The sequence below is a fragment of the Piliocolobus tephrosceles genome, chromosome 2 (assembly GCF_002776525.5).
Source record: "Piliocolobus tephrosceles isolate RC106 chromosome 2, ASM277652v3, whole genome shotgun sequence".
Classification (NCBI taxonomy): domain Eukaryota; kingdom Metazoa; phylum Chordata; class Mammalia; order Primates; family Cercopithecidae; genus Piliocolobus; species Piliocolobus tephrosceles.
Window position 1 is genome coordinate 134,843,843 of NC_045435.1, and position 18,152 is coordinate 134,861,994.

At 39.3% G+C, this 18,152-nt stretch overlaps 1 long non-coding RNA gene across 1 annotated transcript; it reads left to right on the forward strand.

The window, feature by feature from the left end:
• Window positions 1–8,779: 8,779 nt before the first annotated feature.
• On the forward strand, window positions 8,780–17,442 carry LOC111526537. The gene is made up of 2 exons (XR_002726414.1): window positions 8,780–9,026; window positions 16,378–17,442. It is a non-coding gene; the product is annotated as an uncharacterized LOC111526537 (long non-coding RNA).
• The last annotated feature ends 710 nt before the right edge of the window (window positions 17,443–18,152 follow it).

Genomic DNA, 18,152 nt, shown 5'->3' on the forward strand with positions numbered 1-18,152 from the left:
CACGAGGTCAGGAGATCAAGACCATCCTGGCTAACACGGTGAAACCCCGTCTCTACTAAAAAAATACAAAAACTTAGCCGGGTGTGGTGGCGGGCGCCTGTAGTCCCAGCTACTCTGGACGTTGAGACAGAAGAATGGCGTGAACCTGGAAGGCGGAGCTTGCAGTGAGCCGAGATCGCGCCACTGCACTCCAGCCTGGGCGACAGAGCAAGACTCCTTCTCAAAAAAAAAAAAAAAATCTGGATAATATGGGTAGAAGGCTAAACATTTTTCAGTATACTTAAGAGCTACAGTAGGAACATTTTGACCCCCCAGGCTCCCCAAAAAAGTCATGCACATCTTTCTGGGAATGGTGAGAAAAAGATCCAGTATCATCTAAGAGAAGAAAGGAAGAAACATCGCATGAGAATTAACAGAATTAATTCATGCTCAACTTGAAACATAGTACTAAGTATGTATTATAAAATGCTAAAAAACAAGAAACAAAACCTTGTATGCTTTTAAAAATGTAACATTGGAACAGCCAAATATCATTTAAACTCTTCTGGATGAAGAGTTTTTGTGATATGTAAAAATTTATAAACCTGAGACATGAGAAAATATAAAGCCTGCATCTTTGGGTTATTGATATTCTGAATAGAAATAAGTTCATTCCAGGCAAATAAATATTGGGAGGTCACCACAGAAGTGTTTCACATTCATTTAAGTAATTACTCCTCCTTAAGGAAAATAGCTTACAACTATAATGAGACAGTGAGGGAACTCATGCAAGTTAAAATGCCTTCAAGTACAACCAATAGCCTAGGGATCCCAGAGAAGGAAGGCATGTGCTTAGAAACTATCCAGCCTGGCAAGCCTTAGGAAACAGTTCCAGAAATAGGAACGTTTTGGCCCCTTCAACTGTTCTAACAAGGACTGCAGTAACTCATCTGCTGCCATTGCCAACCACAGCACCTAACCTAGAAAAATGTGGCAGTCTCTGAGAAGAAACTTAAAACTTAAAACTAGAGGTAGAGTTAGCAAGGAGATTGGAAATTTGGAAAATGAGCAGAAATAACTACCTAGAGAAAAATATGAGTGAATATAGTATAATTCTCTCATCAATGGCTCATCAAGAACCAAAAATAGTACTCCCCACCATAGTTTCCTATTAATGGACTACAAAGTCCCTTTAATATTAATATTAATCCTTTTTTTCAGATTGTATTTGAGAAGAAAATGATTAACTTCTTTCAGAATTCCCAGGAAAATGTTCTGAGTTTCATCTCTTCAATATTGTCTGCTCCATTTTTTGCTTTCTGCCACTAAACAAAGCAGGTTAAGCATCAACTGAGAAATGAGAAAGCTTCCTCAAGCATTCCCAGCACAGTGTCAGGAGACCCTTGCAAATCCAAAAGCATGTCAATGTTTCCATCTATGTAAGTGGGCATTTAAAAGGAAGAAAAATTAATGAGAAGGAATTTTTTAAGTATGTTCATAAGCACAGACATTTTTGCACAAAATGAACAAGCAAATAAAACTTTGATCTCCTTATCAAACAGAGGCAAGAATGGCTAGACTCAGATTATTTTCCCTGGGGTGAAAAGATTTCTAAGCAAGTAACACGGTTTTGTTTACTACTGTTGACTACGGGAGATTCTGAAAAGGGCAGTCACTGAAACAAGCTAAATAGCACAATATCAACTCCATTATCTGTAGCCATTTGAATTTTTATTTTCACTAGAAGTTATTTAATTCTCTGCCCACCCCACTCCTATCACAACAGACCTGGTACTAATACCTCCATTGCTCCTTTTTTGCTCTTTGATGCAATGAAATTAGTTGTTTCCAGAATACTTTGCATGACTAAGAAGAAATAAATTGAATAAAATATTGTAATTCAAATCTCACTTGTTAAAATGACGTGCATATAAATCAACATTTTTGGTGAAGGCCCCCAAATCCTTTTAGTCACCCACTGAATTCACTCAGTGTTCCACGTATGAATACATTCAGAGTAACAATAGTTAAAAAATAATAATTCAGCAAGCAAGGTGATTGCTGCGTTAAGCCTCATTCAAATCTTCAAGGTAGAGACATAGGGATCAGTCATAATCTCTTTGTCCTAGCGCTATCAAGGTGAAAGCCTAAAGGAGAAAAGCACCCAGCCTCTAGACATATAAATGATGTCATTCTGCTCAAAAAAGGACTGTTAACACACATGCACATTCATAAATATTTTAGAAGACAGTGCAGTAAAATGAACAGACCCTGAACAGTGCTTTGGAGTAGGGAAGATCTAAACTTGAATCCAATCTCTCTACCTGGTCAAACTGCTCTTGACCTTGGTTAAATAATTTAACCTTGTCAAACTTCAATTCCTTCAACTGGAAAACGGAGGTAATAATATCTACCTCCTGGAGTTTTGCAAGGATTACTGTGGCATTATACATATATGAACATCCAATGGCAGTCATCATAACTTTTCATCTCCACCTATAACAGGCTAACAAGCAAGAATAAAATAACTGTAACTCAAACAATGACTCTTAAATTATAGGGGGTTTCAAGCCATATGCCTTCTGCCTAGTGGAAAAAAAAAAAAGGGACACATATGTTCCCTAAAGAACATATGTGGAAAGGGTAGGACAGTAAAGTCTAGATACAAACTGTTTTACTGTTAGCTCTCCAGACATACAGAGTCTAAAAGAATATGTAAAACAATTTCCTGAGATTTGACTTCTTACTGGAGTGGGACCTTAGTTCTCAGCTCTTGACACTCCCATACAGCCAGCACCTTAGAGACAGAAGAGAAACCTCCTCTCCCTTGGACATCTGACTCCATCTTTATTTTCCCCAAGCCTCTTTAAACCATAAAGATGTTCCTTTTTCTTTTTGCACCTTTAGAATCATGTTTTTCTGTGTGCAAATAATCATCCCTTTACCCATCAAATATCATCTTGGTAGCTCTTAGGCAGAGTGTTCTGGAAGGTAGAGGAGAGGAAGGGCAGAGGGAAAGAGGTCTTCACAGATGCAATATGTTCTCACAAGATGCACTGTCTTTTTGATGATGAGCACTTTCACATTGCACAGAAATCCTATATCTCCAATGTGTTCTTTCAATTCTTTAAAACTCTTCTATTTACTGAAATCCAACATGTTCTTATGCACTTTTCAACCGGTAAGAAAAAAAGAAGAGACCCACCCTGCCATGTATCCCTCCATGAAAACTTCTCAATCCTCACAAAGGCCAATATCCCTCCCTAACTCCAGTGTCTCCACACATACTTTGGCTACATTACTCAGTCTTTAAACTTGTCACAGTTAGTTTCCAAGACCAACAGCTTATGCACAGCTGAGAATTGTCCTTTGCCACCAGCACTCCTGTTGCCGTGGACACACACACCATAGGTCCCCTCCCTACTTCCAGGATACCACTTGCAGTCCCATCTGATCACTGCTGGCTCCAAACTTAAAATTTTATAAGTGGTGCTCTTCCTTCCTTTTTAGGAATAGTGGACATCACATCACACATCTGAGAAAAGGAACCACTGAACCCCCGAGTTCCCACCAGACTCTCAAACTCCCACTGCCCATCTCTCCCTACTTCTACCTAGATTAACCTCCTCACGGGATATACGATCAGCCTTCTGACAAGTGGTAGGTCCTCTCCCCACCAGTTCCCAGATGAAGAGCAGAGAACATGCTGAGCCCTGGCTTTGTCCAACATTCAAACAAACTTTATAAACTTGAAGATATATTAGCTGGCCTTTTATTAATCTGAATGTTGGGTTCAAATCACATTTGGTGCACATCTATTCATTATTCTGGCTTACTGATGCCTCTGTAGGTGATAATGGACTATTACTAGACTTTTTAATCCCAAACAATTGAGACTCTTTTGCTGCTAAATTGCTTTCAAAATTTCTTCCCTGATCAGAATAGACCCAAGAAAGAAATAACTAAATTCTGAGAATTTGTTTTTCCTGAACTTGCATGGTATGTGGGGAAGGGAGTGGGGTGGGAAGTGGGCAAACAGTTCTCTGTCACCAATATATTACAAAGCATTCAGATGTCTAGTCTCCAAAGAAAAAAGTCAACATGGACTAATTTTAGGGGTTTGCTGATTGAATGTTTTCTAGACGGGCTGCCTTTGGGAAACATACTTTCCCTGAGTGCAGCAGACCTAGCGGGTTCATTTTGTCACCACAATCTCCATCGTCAGAAGCAGCATAACTGCCCTAAGTACCTTCAGTATTCCCTTCCTTTCCAAGTGGCTTAAGTCATTATGCATCAATCCGGGTCCCAGAGGGCACTATTTCCAAATGTCCCCATAGCCCATGTATGGTACACTCAACAATTTTATACAACACCGTGTTTCTAGGACCCTCCTGATTCTGGAAAAGCCAGGTAACTTCTCTGCTGCTGGGTTTACTTTCCCCCTTTCTTCTGCTCACAGCTCTGAGGCTTCTCATTAAGAGTTTGCCCACCTCTTTCCCACAGTGGGAGTGGGGAGGATCCTTGCCTGACAAAATTTCTGAGCAGAATTGGATATCTCTCCAAGGCTGGACCACACTGTGAGCCATGCTGTCTTCCTGATGGTTGTCTTTCTCTAATCTTTCTCAATCAGGAGTGTTTGTTAACAACCCTTTATCCAAATGAAACTGAAAACAGTGGCTCCTTTCCCAGTGGTCTTAGGTGATCAAAATCTGCAGCACAGTGTATTGATCTATTTTTGCCCATTTACTTAATATTATTATACTTTCTTTAAAAACCTGTCTTCTTCCATTATCCTAGCAATTTACATGTCCAATACTAAGAAGAGGAAAGGAAAGGAAAAAAAAGCATGTCATTCTGCTCACGAACACACAAAATCTTGTATAGAATTCTAAGATATACACTAATCCCTGTACTTGTTTGCTAGAGCTACCATAATAAAGAAACTGGGTGACTTAAACAACAGAAATGTATTGCCTCACAGTTCTGGAGCCAGAAGTCTGAGATCAAGCTGTCAGCAGGTTGATTCTATTTGAGGGCAGTGAGAGAAGGATCTGTCCCAGAATCCTCTCCTTGGCTTATAGCTGATCATCTCCCAGTGTCTTTTTACATTTTTTCCCCTCTATGTGTATCTGAGTCCAAATTTCCCCTTTGCATAAGGACACAACCTTATTATATTAGGGAATCTTACATGATACCACTATACCAATGGCACCATTCATATTAGATTATGGCCCACATTAATGACGTCATTTAACCTGTTTACTCCTGTGAAGAAAGATGCTATCTCCAAATAAGGTCACATTCTGAGGTACTTAGGGTTAGGATAACATGTATTTATTTTGTGGGATGGGGGAGAATATGCATACGATTCAACCCCTACCTTGGCCAATTCATAAACTGTTCAGGAGCCCCTATACTAACACATCATCTTGTTACAAAACTAAGACTCAAGTAGCACTTAGAAAAAACTTTGTCTAGATGGTATGTTGCTGCTCAACCAACAACAACAAAAAAACAAATGTACTCCCACCTTCCACATACACCCCACTTATTCACTGATCTCTTCAGTGTGTAAACATGATTTGTTACTAATTTCTATATTTGATGTGAATTCTCTGGCATCTTTTTTTTCTTTTTATTTAATTTTTTATTTTGAGACAGAGTCTCGCTCTGTTGCCAGGCTGGAGTGCAGTGGCACGACCTTGGCTCACTGCAACCTCCGTCTCTAGGTTCAAGCAATTCTCCTGCCTCAGCCTCCCGAGAAGCTGCGACTACAGGTGCGTGCCACAATGTCCCACTAATTTTTGTATTTTTAGTAGAGATGGGGTTTCACCATGTTGGCACGGATGGTCTCAATCTCTTGACCTCGTGATCCGCCCACCTCAGCCTCCCAAGGTGCTGGATTATAGGCGTTAACCACAAAGCCTGGCTTAGCATCTTAAAGCTCAAGATTCAAATGGATAATTTAAAAAATGTTCTTGGTGTTTTTGTATTATATTGTTTTTTATATTGTGTACAATTATGGAAATATTTTTAAAATTTATTATCTCTAATGAATTCACAATATTAGAGATATGTGCTGAAAAAGTTGCTAAAGTGAATAAAGTTGAATAGAAAGTGACTTGTCCACTTGCCAAAATTTTTCTGTTTTTCATTGCCTGAGCAGTTACCAACTTGCTTTTGTATTCAAGCAAGATGAAGAAATTGCCATTTATGCATTTACCCATTTTTGCTCAGGGCTCAAACAGGGGTGCCACATTAGTAACTTTTAAAGAAATGATTAATGAAAGTTGAAAATTTTCACCTTCTATAGAAGCTGTCCTTTGTATCAGACAAATCAAGCCAAACAAGCAATAAGGCTTTTAGAAAGAGTGTTGATTTCATATATATTTGAAATTTCAGAATCACATCTCCCTCTCAGGCCCAGAGTCTATTTAAGAAAGTACAATCACTTTTTTTGTTTTCAGCTTTCAAAGCTTGATACAACCTAAATACTGTTTTTTATCCGAAATCCAGTCTTAGGAAGGTACTATCTTTTCATAAAGGTCTAAATATGCTTTTATTTTCCTATATAAACATGAAAATAATTCTGGAGACTTCGCTAACTAAAACTCAACGTGAAGAATCAATGCTGAGAGGCAACCTGAACTTTTCTTCTCTCATTGTTCCTTTTTATTTTGCAGAAAACCCTGAAGCATTTAGTCACCTAACCTACTGAAGAAGGGTGAGGTCATCTGAGCCTTTAGTACTTGAATCAAGTCAATTTCAGAAGATGAAACTAGGGGGAAAGGAGAGATACCAAAGAGAATGTGTCATACTCAGTAATAAGTGAGGTAGCTTGTTAATATGCACTATCAGTTTTTGGGTATAGGTGATTAATATCCTTCTACACTGACATTATGGAACTTAGTGTCTACTTTCAGAAATGTATCCTAGGTGATCTCCCAGCCTATTCCTCCACTCTCAATATTTCAGTCTCAATATACAAAAAGGTTTGATCCCTTTGAACATACAGCAGGCATAGACATGTTTGGAACATTAGGTACAAATCTGAGAAACTGACAGTCCAGCTTACCTGGTTCCTAAAGAACAACCCCCATTTCTATCCCTACATCTCTATGTCTGGGTTCGCCAACCCCAGCTTGCATCTTGCCTGTTTTGCCTGGGTTAACCTAATGGGCACAATTATTAGCATCTCCATAGTCTGAAATTTGCAAATTAATGTGCATCAGTTTCTGCTTCTGGAAAGCTATGGATGATGTATCAATATTCAGCAGTTAAATCAAGCAATTTAGTCACCTAGATTTGTGACTTGGTGGGTGGCCTTTCAGATAGGATGTCTGGCAGTAGGAAGATACCTCTTCCTGGATCATGGCTCAGCTGGCTCTGGGTTCTCACTTTAATTTCTGGTTTAGTGGAAGCTGGGAAGTGATTTAGTGGAAGTGAAATTGAATCTTAAAGCATTTCCTAAATAAACAGATGTCCTTTTTTGGTTGATGCAGACTCTGGTTCCCTAAGGCAGACAGAGGGGATACAAAGTGTATTCCTACTATTTTTAGGCTGTCTTTGTTTCCAGAGTAAAAGATGGAATAGAATTTTTTTTCCTCAGTCTAGCACCACTTGGTAAATTTCTTTCCAGTTTATTATAAATATTTTTAAGTTTTAGCTTTTGATAGCATTGCAAGTCTTTTTTCTTTTTTTCTCTGTAACAAGCAATTTAACTGAGAGCTGTTAGACCACTGTCATTTGAAACAGGCATCTCTGCTACCATCTACCATCTGTTTAACTGTTATTAAAGTCTCAGATAATGCGTATGATTCTAAAATACACAATAGTAAGTTATTTTGTGGTCATTTATCTGCCTAGAGTCTGAAAAGTTGATTCTTTGAAAAATAAGCCAAGTTGTAGTTTATCTTAAAGGAAGGAAAATTTTCTCAATCAAGCTCCAGCCTTCCACTTATTTGTAGTCTACCATTTTGATTGTAAGTTCTGAAAAACTTTGTATAACAGAAACTTCTCTTAAATTGTTATGAATTGTTACACAAGAGCCACGATTTCTTATCTGATTAGTCAAATAGATGCTCCCAGGAAGTTGCTTGATATTGGATTTCAAGAAATACTCCATTTCCTCAGGATTTGGTATGTTGTGATTAAATACAACTCTGCCATCAGTGGCTGTGATTCAGAGTCCCACATGGTGGGAATTCAGTGAGTTATGTTTCAACAGCATAGTGATTTGAGGCAAATGTTTTTAGAATCCTATACATGGACAGTGAGAATATTGTTGCCATGTGTGGTAGACACATGGTATTGATTGTTGATTCTGAATACAACAGCCATTCTCCTACCCCTTTTTCTAATCTGACAGAACCTGACTTTCATGAGTGAGGCTGCAAATGTCAGATGCCCCCTTGCAGCTAGAGGTAGTCATATGACCCAGTTCTGACTAGTGAAGCATAATTGGAAGTCTCTTGCGAGGCTTTTAGGAAAGATTCTCTTCCTTGACAAAGAGTCAGGGTGGGAGAAGAGAAGCTCCACCCCACCTGATTAGAAAAAAGAGGCAGAGAGACCCCCAACCCTCTCTTCCTGCCCATGAATATTGACGTGAGAAGAAGTGGTATTTGGAGCTACTTTAGTCATTCTGTGACAAAAAGATGTCCTCAGCAAGCCAGGGATGGCATTCAAGCCACTGAAACACCCCTGGACTTATATGTGTCCCTGTGTGTCCCTCCAAACCTTGCAGTAGTTGCTCCCTGTAATTACCGATATGCTGTTCTTCTGTACTGGACACACAGGGACACAGCACTTCTCCGCCACCAAAGCATGGCTCCATGACTTGGTTTGGCCAATAAAATGTAGCCAGAAGTGTTGTGTGCTATATCTCACGTTTGACTCTCTACCTGCTCTTCCCCTGCAGTGGTAATCATGGGAGCATGTATATTTATGAAGGTGCCATAAGATCAAACAGCCTAGAACGAAGAGCCAATGCCTGAAAAGCAGCTGTTGTGAGGAGCTGCCTGAACCCTCACCCAACTTTGTGACTTTGTGTGAGTGAGACATCAACTTCTGTTGTGTTAAGCCACTGGTGGGAGTTGTTTGTTACCACAGCATAAAGTAGTTTATCATGCCTGATACAATCTGTATTCTTTTAAGCCATTTATAATTGGTAGGCTCCTACGTGTAGCTGAAAACATCCTAATTCATACTATATACAGCAATTTGACATGAAAACAACTTTCCTGTAAAATGAGACATTTGCCTTCATGGAAAAATAAATATCTACTATTTTTGCCTGCCAAGATGCCAATCTCTTTCTAGAAACAGCATCCCTATCTTACTTAAGGAGACCACTGCAGCAGACATGTCCGTGCTCTGCTCATGTCTTCTCAGCACTTGCTTCTACTCACGGAAAGTTGCTCACTAAAAACTCCTGTGTCTCTCTGCTTGAGAACCTTTGCCTGGTTGCAATAGAACACTCATCTCGCACATGGGACAAGCCAAAAGTGCCCAAGAGTTAATGCCCAGAAGCCCTCAGCAAATCGTGTAAATAATACATATGTTGAAAAATGTCCTGGCTTCCTCACTTCTAGGTTGAGATAACTCTGATATGTGTTTTAGATTGTCTCCTTGTGGGATGAAGCTCCAATTGCTCAGTGCGGGAACTGCTTTGATAACACATCCTTTATTGGCTTCTCTTCCTTCCCTGCCTCTCTTCTCCACTCCCCTACTGATGTTTTCTATGATCTCCTCCAAAATAAACCACTTGTTCTTGAATCCTTGTTTCAGAGTCTGCTCTGGGGGAACTCAAACCAGGATGTCATTCTCTCCAAGTGGAACAAATCTTTTTGGGATTGGCAGTTAAGTTAGATTGCTTGCTCTGTCTTTAATATTTGAATCTTGAACAGAATCCCATAAAGACTATCTATAGGGAGACAGATGTTCTTCAAAGGGTCTGCTTGTTAGTTCCTTTTTTATGGATTCTTGCAGCTCCTTTTGATATTTATTTTCTGAGCCAGATTCTTGGCTTCTCTTCCATTCTATTAGTTACCTCATATCCCTTCAATAAATTCCTTTTGGGATGAAATAGCTAGAATTTCTTTCTGTGAATTGCAGTAAAAGAAACAATGCATTTAAACAATACATTAAATCTCTTTCAGACATAAAGACTGACATAAACGAATGAGTTTATAAAAAGTATAAGAGCACTAAATGCTCTATTTTAATTATTCATGAAATCAAATCCATAGGAGTCACTTTAAAATGTCAATGTTTTCATGTTTCTTTATATTTCATTTGAAATAGTGTCTCTAGCCAGTGAAAATGTCTTTATAGCATTTCAATACAATGCCCAGGAAAAATTATTGATCTGGAAGGGTAAAATAACTTGGTAGTGATGGGAGGGGTCATTGTGGTGGTTATTGTTTTATTTTGTTTTGTTTTTATCTGGGGTAGCTATTAAGTTTCCATTAACTAGTGTAGTACTTATAATTAAACATTTTTAAGATAAAAAAAAGTTTTTAAAGCATTTCCATGCAAAGAAAACTGGATTGCTATAATAATAGAGAAAATTTGTTTAACAAACCTTACATACCTAACCATGAGAATTCATAGAGCAAAGCTGTTTAAATATTAAAGAAGATCTCCTAATGCCCAAATCTATGACAAGTTGAGTAACAAAATTAATAATGAGAATAATGGCTTATAACCCCCAAAATAAAATATATATATTGATGAGTCCATACTGATACAAATAATTTGAGAAATAAATAAGAGAATTCAAATTAATAAATATAGAAGAAATAATGGAAACATAAAATCAACATTTGATAACATTACAGTAATAATTACCTCAATCAAGAATCATTAATTGATGCTAAAATTAGCAGGTAAAGGTGTGATGAAAAACAGGATATTTATCTCACCACAAGATACTTACTAAATACAAAGAGGAAAATAATGTTAAGTGCAGAAATTTGAAGGACTGCCTTATCCAAGTGATCTAAGTTAACATCGCTAGTAATTAGACAAAATGTCATTATGTGCCTCCCGATTTGATGTGTTTAGAAGGTGTGATGGTTCATTTTATGTGTCAACTTAACAGGGCCATGGGGTGCCCAGATATTTAGCTAAACATTACTCATAGGCATGTCTATGTGGGTATTTTTTGATGAGGTTAACATTTGAATCAGTAAACTGAGTAAAGCAGATTTCCATCTGCAATGTGTGTGGGCCTCTTCCAATTTTTCAGAGGCCTGAATGGGCTAAAAGTATTCTGTTGGTGCGAAAGTAATCACGGTTTTTGCCATTAAAAGTAATGGCAAAATATTTTTGCACCAACCTAATATAAACAAGAAATAATATGTTCTCTCTTCCTGTCTTCGAACTGTGACAGAAGTCTTCTCTCGCTTTTAGGCCTGAATTCAGACTGGATCTTACATCATTGGCTCTCCTCGTTCTCAGACTTTCACTGTCAGACTGGAACCAACACCATCAGCTGACTTGCTTCTCAGGCCTTCCTATTTAAACTGGAACGTGTATACCATCAGCTCTTCTGTCTGGACTTCTCACTCCCCATAATCACATCAGCCCATTCCTTAAAATAAATCTCTCTCTCAATCTCTCTCTGTCTCTCTCTCACACATACATACATTCTCTCTCTCTATCTCCTACTGACCATGTGTATTAGTCTGTTTTCATGCTGCTGATAAAGACATACCCGAGACTGGGAAGAAAAAGAGGTTTAATTGGACTTACAGTTCCACATGACTGGGGAGGCCTCAGAATCATGGTGGAGGAGAAAGGCACTTCTTACATGGAGGCAGCCAGAGAAGATGACGAAGATGCAAAAGCAAGAATCCTTGATAAAACCATCAGTCTCGTGAGACTTACTCACTACCATGAGAACAGTATGGTGGAACTGCCCCCCGTGATTCAAATTATCTCCCACTGGGTCCCTCCCACAACACATGGGAATTATGGGAGTATAATTCAAGGTGAGATTTGGGTGGGGACACAGAGCCAAACCATATCACCCTGTTTCTTTGGAGAACCCTGGTTAATATAGATGATTTTGTTATTAGGAGTAATTGGTTCTGGGGCTTCTAGAATTGAGTGTCTAATCTGATTGGATTTAAAGACACTAATGACTCTATTTTCAGTAGTAAAGAGAGCACTGTTAGTTAGGGTTATCAAGTGGAGATACTTAGGGTACCTCTATGGCCAGATCAATATGGCTTGATCTGAAGGAAGTACAAGAAGGAAGGAGCTGGGTGACTATGTATATGACACTTCTGAACATTTTTTAGGAGTCTAATAAATGTAATGACATTAGATGGTTGTTCTTAATGTCAATGGGCAAAATGATGAAATAAGGATGAGCTCTGGGATTCAAGTTCTCACCTCAAGTGCCACATAAAAGACCTCAAAACATCTATGTATTCTATGAAGGAGACCCTTATCTCCTATAATACAAGGCTGAGATTGCTGAAAATTAGATGCAGAATATCCCACTCTGTGACTAACTGAAATATATTGCAAGTTGAACTCCCAGCCTCACAAGGTCTCTAAAATGAGGATATTGATCAGGAAATAAGTTGGATCCTGTAAGTTAAAATGGGTACATGTGGGAAGACTCTGATGACGCTGGTGATACTGAGCCCCTAAATTCTGATGAAGCTTCTTTTCCAATAGAAGAGCCCTCCTCACACCCAGTGGAAGCAGCATTACATCAGATGTATGGAATTTTGCCAACAATGCAAATCTGAGTTAAATCTTGACACTCTTCAGAAGTGTCAAGACCATGAAAGACAAAGGCTAAGGAACTTTCACAGATGGAAGAAAATCAAGAAGACAGGTCAATTAAATGCAATGTGGGATCCTGGATTGGAATCTAGACCACAAAAAGGATATTAGTGGGATACATGGTATAATTTAAATAGAGACCATAAATAAGTTAATATTATTGTATCAGTGTTAACTTCCTGATTCTGATCATTTTACTGTGGTTTTTTAAGATGAAACATTTAGGGGAACTGGGTGAAAGATATGCAGGAATTATTTGTACTATTTTTGAAACTGTTTATCAAGTCTTCATTTCAAAATGAAAAGTTCAAAAATGAAAAAATAAATTCAAAATATTACTTAAAGTAAATCACACAAACTTGCATTAAAATAGCAACTGGAGGTGAAAGGTACATGAAGAGAGTAAATGTGAAAAATATTCAGAATATTGATTAGGCCCTTTGAAATTGTACTGTGTTCAAAGTAAGCTGCAGCCTCACTGTGAAAAGAAAAGTGGAAATAAGAAACTAGCCTTTAGAAAAGTCACAAAACATCATGAAATACAATGCAAAATGACTACTTATCCAATGCATAAATGTCTGGAATTCAGAATAAAGAACTGATTAACGAAGAGAATGGGAGTATTAAGAAAAATGTAACTGGAACCAAGTGAAGGATTTTGACATGAGGTATTTCATTTATCTATTAATTTCTGATAATAAGTTATAAACATGTATTTATGTATAGATAAATATAGATATTCTATTTCTTCTAATAAGTATGCATCTGTCTGTAAATTAAACATAGAAATTTCTCTCCATCTTTATGAGTAGAAAAGGATGGATACAGGAAGGGAATTATGCATAAGTCAGAAAGGTCTGTGGAAAAAAATTAAAATTATACTCCAGAGAAAGAAAGAAATCAGCCCAGTGGTTATACAATAACTAAATGGAAAGAAGATATAACAGTATGCCATAAGATAACCATAATAATGATATAGTATAGCAGCAAAAATTTGAGCATTTACTACATGCCAACTGCTACTTCATGTTATTGAGCAAATGAGCTTGCTATCTGATGTACACAGAAGCCAATACCATGGCACCAGCTTTTGAGAAAAGAAAGGTTTTATTGCAAATCAGCCAGCAAGGAGTTGGGCTCAAATCGATCTCCCTGATTTGGAATCTAAAGAAAGTTTTTCAGCCTGAGCGACATGACAAAACAGCATCTCAACAAAAAATACAAAAATTAGCCGGACGTAGTGGTTCTACCTGGGGGACTGAGGCAGGAGGATCACTAGATCCCAGGAGGTCTAGGCTGCAGTGAGCCATGATTGTGCCACTCCACTCCAGCCTGAGTGACAGAACAAGACCCCATCTTAAATAGATAAGTAAATAAATAAGAAAAAAAGAAAAGAAAAAAGAGAGTTAAAAGGAGTCAGAGGGCAAAGAAAAGGATTTAGGAATGTTGACTCGGCATGGGTCTGACTGGACGGTTTCAAATTTGACCATTTATAGTAAGGTGTATTGAGGCAGATTTTAGTCCCAGAACTTCAGGGCCCACAGACCCTTTGCTTTTGAAAGAGTCCTAGTGTTCAGGTTCCAGTCATGTCTAATCTTTTTGGTTTCCAGGGAAGGAATCGTTGGTTCCAGATGTTGTTAGAAGTCAAAGCTTTTTTTAATTACGTCTTCCTGGACTACATGACTTGTGGTTTCGCCTCTGTTATACCTACAAGGTAACTCGACATTTTGTTATCAACAGAGTAGCCCCAGTGTGGGCTGGTCCCGCTGTTAAACATAAAAGATGAGGTGGGTCATTATTCCCATTTTACAGGTCATAATAAGATATAAAGGAAATGGGATTTGAATGCAAGCACTTTGGCACAGAGGTGAAGCTTCTAACCACTAGGCTATAGTACTGCCTTGAATTTGCAAGAAAGGACAAAACCAACTAGTTTTCTTTCCTCCTGAGAGATGAAGTTTCTAATTTACAATACTATTATGTGTTAATATAATTAATACCCATAAACAGGATATTTGTGTCGAACTAGGAATGTGATGAACTAGGGAAGGTGAGGCTCTCTGGGAGGAATTGGAGGACGGGAAGCAGGTGGTGAGAAGGAGCCGACCCTGGGATATAAAAGCCACAACCCTCACCCTGCCACTGAGGCTGGTTGCAGCTCCTCCAGAGGCAAGAGCTCTCAAGGGGACTGGAGTGAACTCCTCCTGCCACACAGATGCTGTCTTGTCCCCAAGATAGTCCCTACGTGTGGCATGATTAGAAAATAGTCTTTCAGGTAGAATTTGATCTAAACTGTCATTGGTCCTAAATTAGCAACTGGGAGGAGGGTCAGCAGAGAACAGTGGATAAATGCTCCTAAGTGTGCATTTAAATTTTAAAAACAGCCTCAATTAATATATTCTCTGTTCAGAAAACATGGACACCAACATTCACCACTCACTGAAGTTAATTGAGCAAGAAAAATAACATGAAAGCATTTGAGAAATATTGGGTCTGGGAACAGAATTTGCAAATGAATTTAGGGTAGGGTCAACTGGAAAGCATACAGAAGCCAGGGAGGTAGTGGATTATAATTGAGTAAAACAGGCAAAGCTGTTTCTTTTGAAGAGGCTTTGTTTCCTAATTAAGCACATAGAATATTCTTTACTTCTACAAAGAAATATACTTTCTCCAATTTAGATTTTAGACACATAGGCTATCTTTTGTTTTCCTGGCTTTGATGAAGACTTACACAGAGAGAAATAGTTCTTGCCTGCAGGACTTTCAGTGATGAAAGCACAATCACAAATGAGAACTGACAAGCCCTAATAACAAGGGTGACAAGGACTATTAGGTGGAGAAGTGAAGCTGGAACGTGCATGCCCATTCATGAGCACAGGCTCTGTGTCCCTGCAACTGGTTCTTACCACACAGAATGCGGGCCAATGTTGTCTGCCCTGTCGATTGTTCAAGACAGGCTAAAAATCCGCATTTTATATGAAATATCTTGAACTTCTGATGTTGACTTAAAACTTTTCAAACTATGTGCTGAGCTCTTTCTCAAAATACTTTCATCTTTTTCCCTGTGATACTCCCATGAATGTCTTCCTCCGTTACTGGATCCTCCTCTTCTGATCATCATCTAAATAGGGGTGTCCGATCTTTTGGCTTCCCTGGGCCACACTGCAACAAGAGTAATTGTCTTGGGCCACACATAAAATACACTAACACTAATGATAGCTAATGAGCAAAAATAAATAAATAATCACCAAAAAAAAAAAAATCTCGTAATGGTTTAAGGAAGTTTACAAATTTGTGTTGGGCCACATTCAAAGTCATCCTGGGCTGCCTTTGGCCCATAGGCCATGGGTGGGACAAGCTTGATCTAAAACAAAGGTGCCCAGATCCTCGTTTCTGCTCTATTTACATCCCCTACCTGGGCAACCTCACTGGATCCCATGGCGTTAACCTGGTATCCAGCCTTTACTTCTGCCTCCGACTCCAGACTGTCAACTAGACATCTCCAAAAGGAGGTCTAATGGGAACCTCAAATTATCATACCCAGAGGAAACTCAGATTCCTCCCTGAACCACTCATACTTTCTCTTCTCCATTTCAGGAAATGGAACTACCATCCACCAAGATATTCAAGACAGAAAAAAATACATTCCACATAAATGGTGAAATCTTTTGTTTCATGTCCCACTCCTTAGCAGACCCTTTCAACCCCTTCCCCACCTTTTTCATCTGGAAAATTTCTACTTGTCCTTCACAGATCAATTTGAGCATCACCGCTGCCTCCAGGCAAGGTGGCCACATAATCTGGGGGGCCCAGTGCAAAATGAAAAATGAAAATCTTGCAGGCGGAATTCAACCTATCCCTTCCACAGGAGGTCATCCCAATCCAAAATATTTGGCCTTTGCACAGGGAAACACTTGGCACCTGATTTGGGAACAGGTGAGAAGTCCCTGCTGACCCAAACATGGCTGTTGCTCTGCCAGCCAAGGCAGAAACAACTGCTGCCTTGCCTTGCCCAGCACACTGTGGAGCACAAACCTGAGCTTGACCCTCCATGCTTCTACACTGTGGCCCCTGCTGGGGAAAAAGAGTGATGCCCAAACCTGACCTTGACCCTCCATGCTTCTATGCTGCAATCCCTGCTGGGGAAAAGGAGGATGATGGCCTCCTCCTGCTTTAGAGTTCAAGCAGGCTGTAAATGGGCCAGGGAGGAGGGAGGCAGCCAAAAGTGAACAGCACATGATGAGCAGAGGCTTTGAGTGCCCATCACGTGCTCCACTGTCCCATTGGACTTCATTTACAAAACACTAATTCAAAGATGCAACTAAAAATTTCAAAAGGGCGCCACAAAGCATTAAGCCCCAAGTACCAACAATTCTGACAGTAAGGCCCTAAGCTACTTGATTGCATGCCTCTGTAGTTGGTCCTGCCTCCAGAAAATTTTCCCTGACCAGCCCCCTCAAACCAAGCTAGCTGCCCCTTTTGGTTCTTCCTGTTTAACCCATGCTTGCCTTTGTTACTGCACTTAGTACATTATACTAATATTATCTATTTATATGTATGTTTCACAAAATATTTTATAACTTCATAAAGTCAAGGAATTTGGCTAAATCTTTTATCTCCAATTTCTAAATGTTAATACTGTATTAAAATTGCTTCATCATATGTATTTGATAAGTATTAAATATGTTGACTGAGCTGGATACACTTTATATGCCATGCCAGATCTGCTTGGCCTCACCAATACTATCATCCCCATCGATGTCACCCTTGCTTCTCAGCCAGAGCAGCCTCAGCAATAGATCACACCTCACCCATGGCTATTACATCCAACTTCTGTGGCACTGCCACCACCAACTGAGAAGTTTTCATGCCCATCTCCAAATGACAAAGGGAGGTCTTCATGATCTGCCAGAGGGGACCCGGGGAGGCTCCAGCTTCCTTACAGATAGATTAGAAAGTGTGGGTAAGGCCGGGGACAGTGGCTCATGCCTGCAATCCCAGAACTTTGGGAGGCTGAGGTGGGCAGATCACTTGAGGTCAGGAGTTCAAGACCACCCTTGCTAATGTGGTGAAACCCTTTCTGTACTAAAAATACAAAAATTAGCAGGGCGTAGTGGCACATGCCTGTAATTCCAGCTACTAAGGAGGCTGAGGCAGAAGAACCACTTGAACTTGGGAGGTGGAGGTTGCAGTGAGCCAAGATTGCACCACTGCACTCCAGCCTGAGCAACAGTGCGAGAAAAAATATAAATAAATAAAAATACATAAAAAAGGAAAGAAAGAAAGAGAGAGAGAGAGAAAGAGAGAGAGAGGGAGGGAGGGAGAGAAGGAAGGAAGGAAGGAAGGAAGGAAGGAAGGAAGGAAGGAAGGAA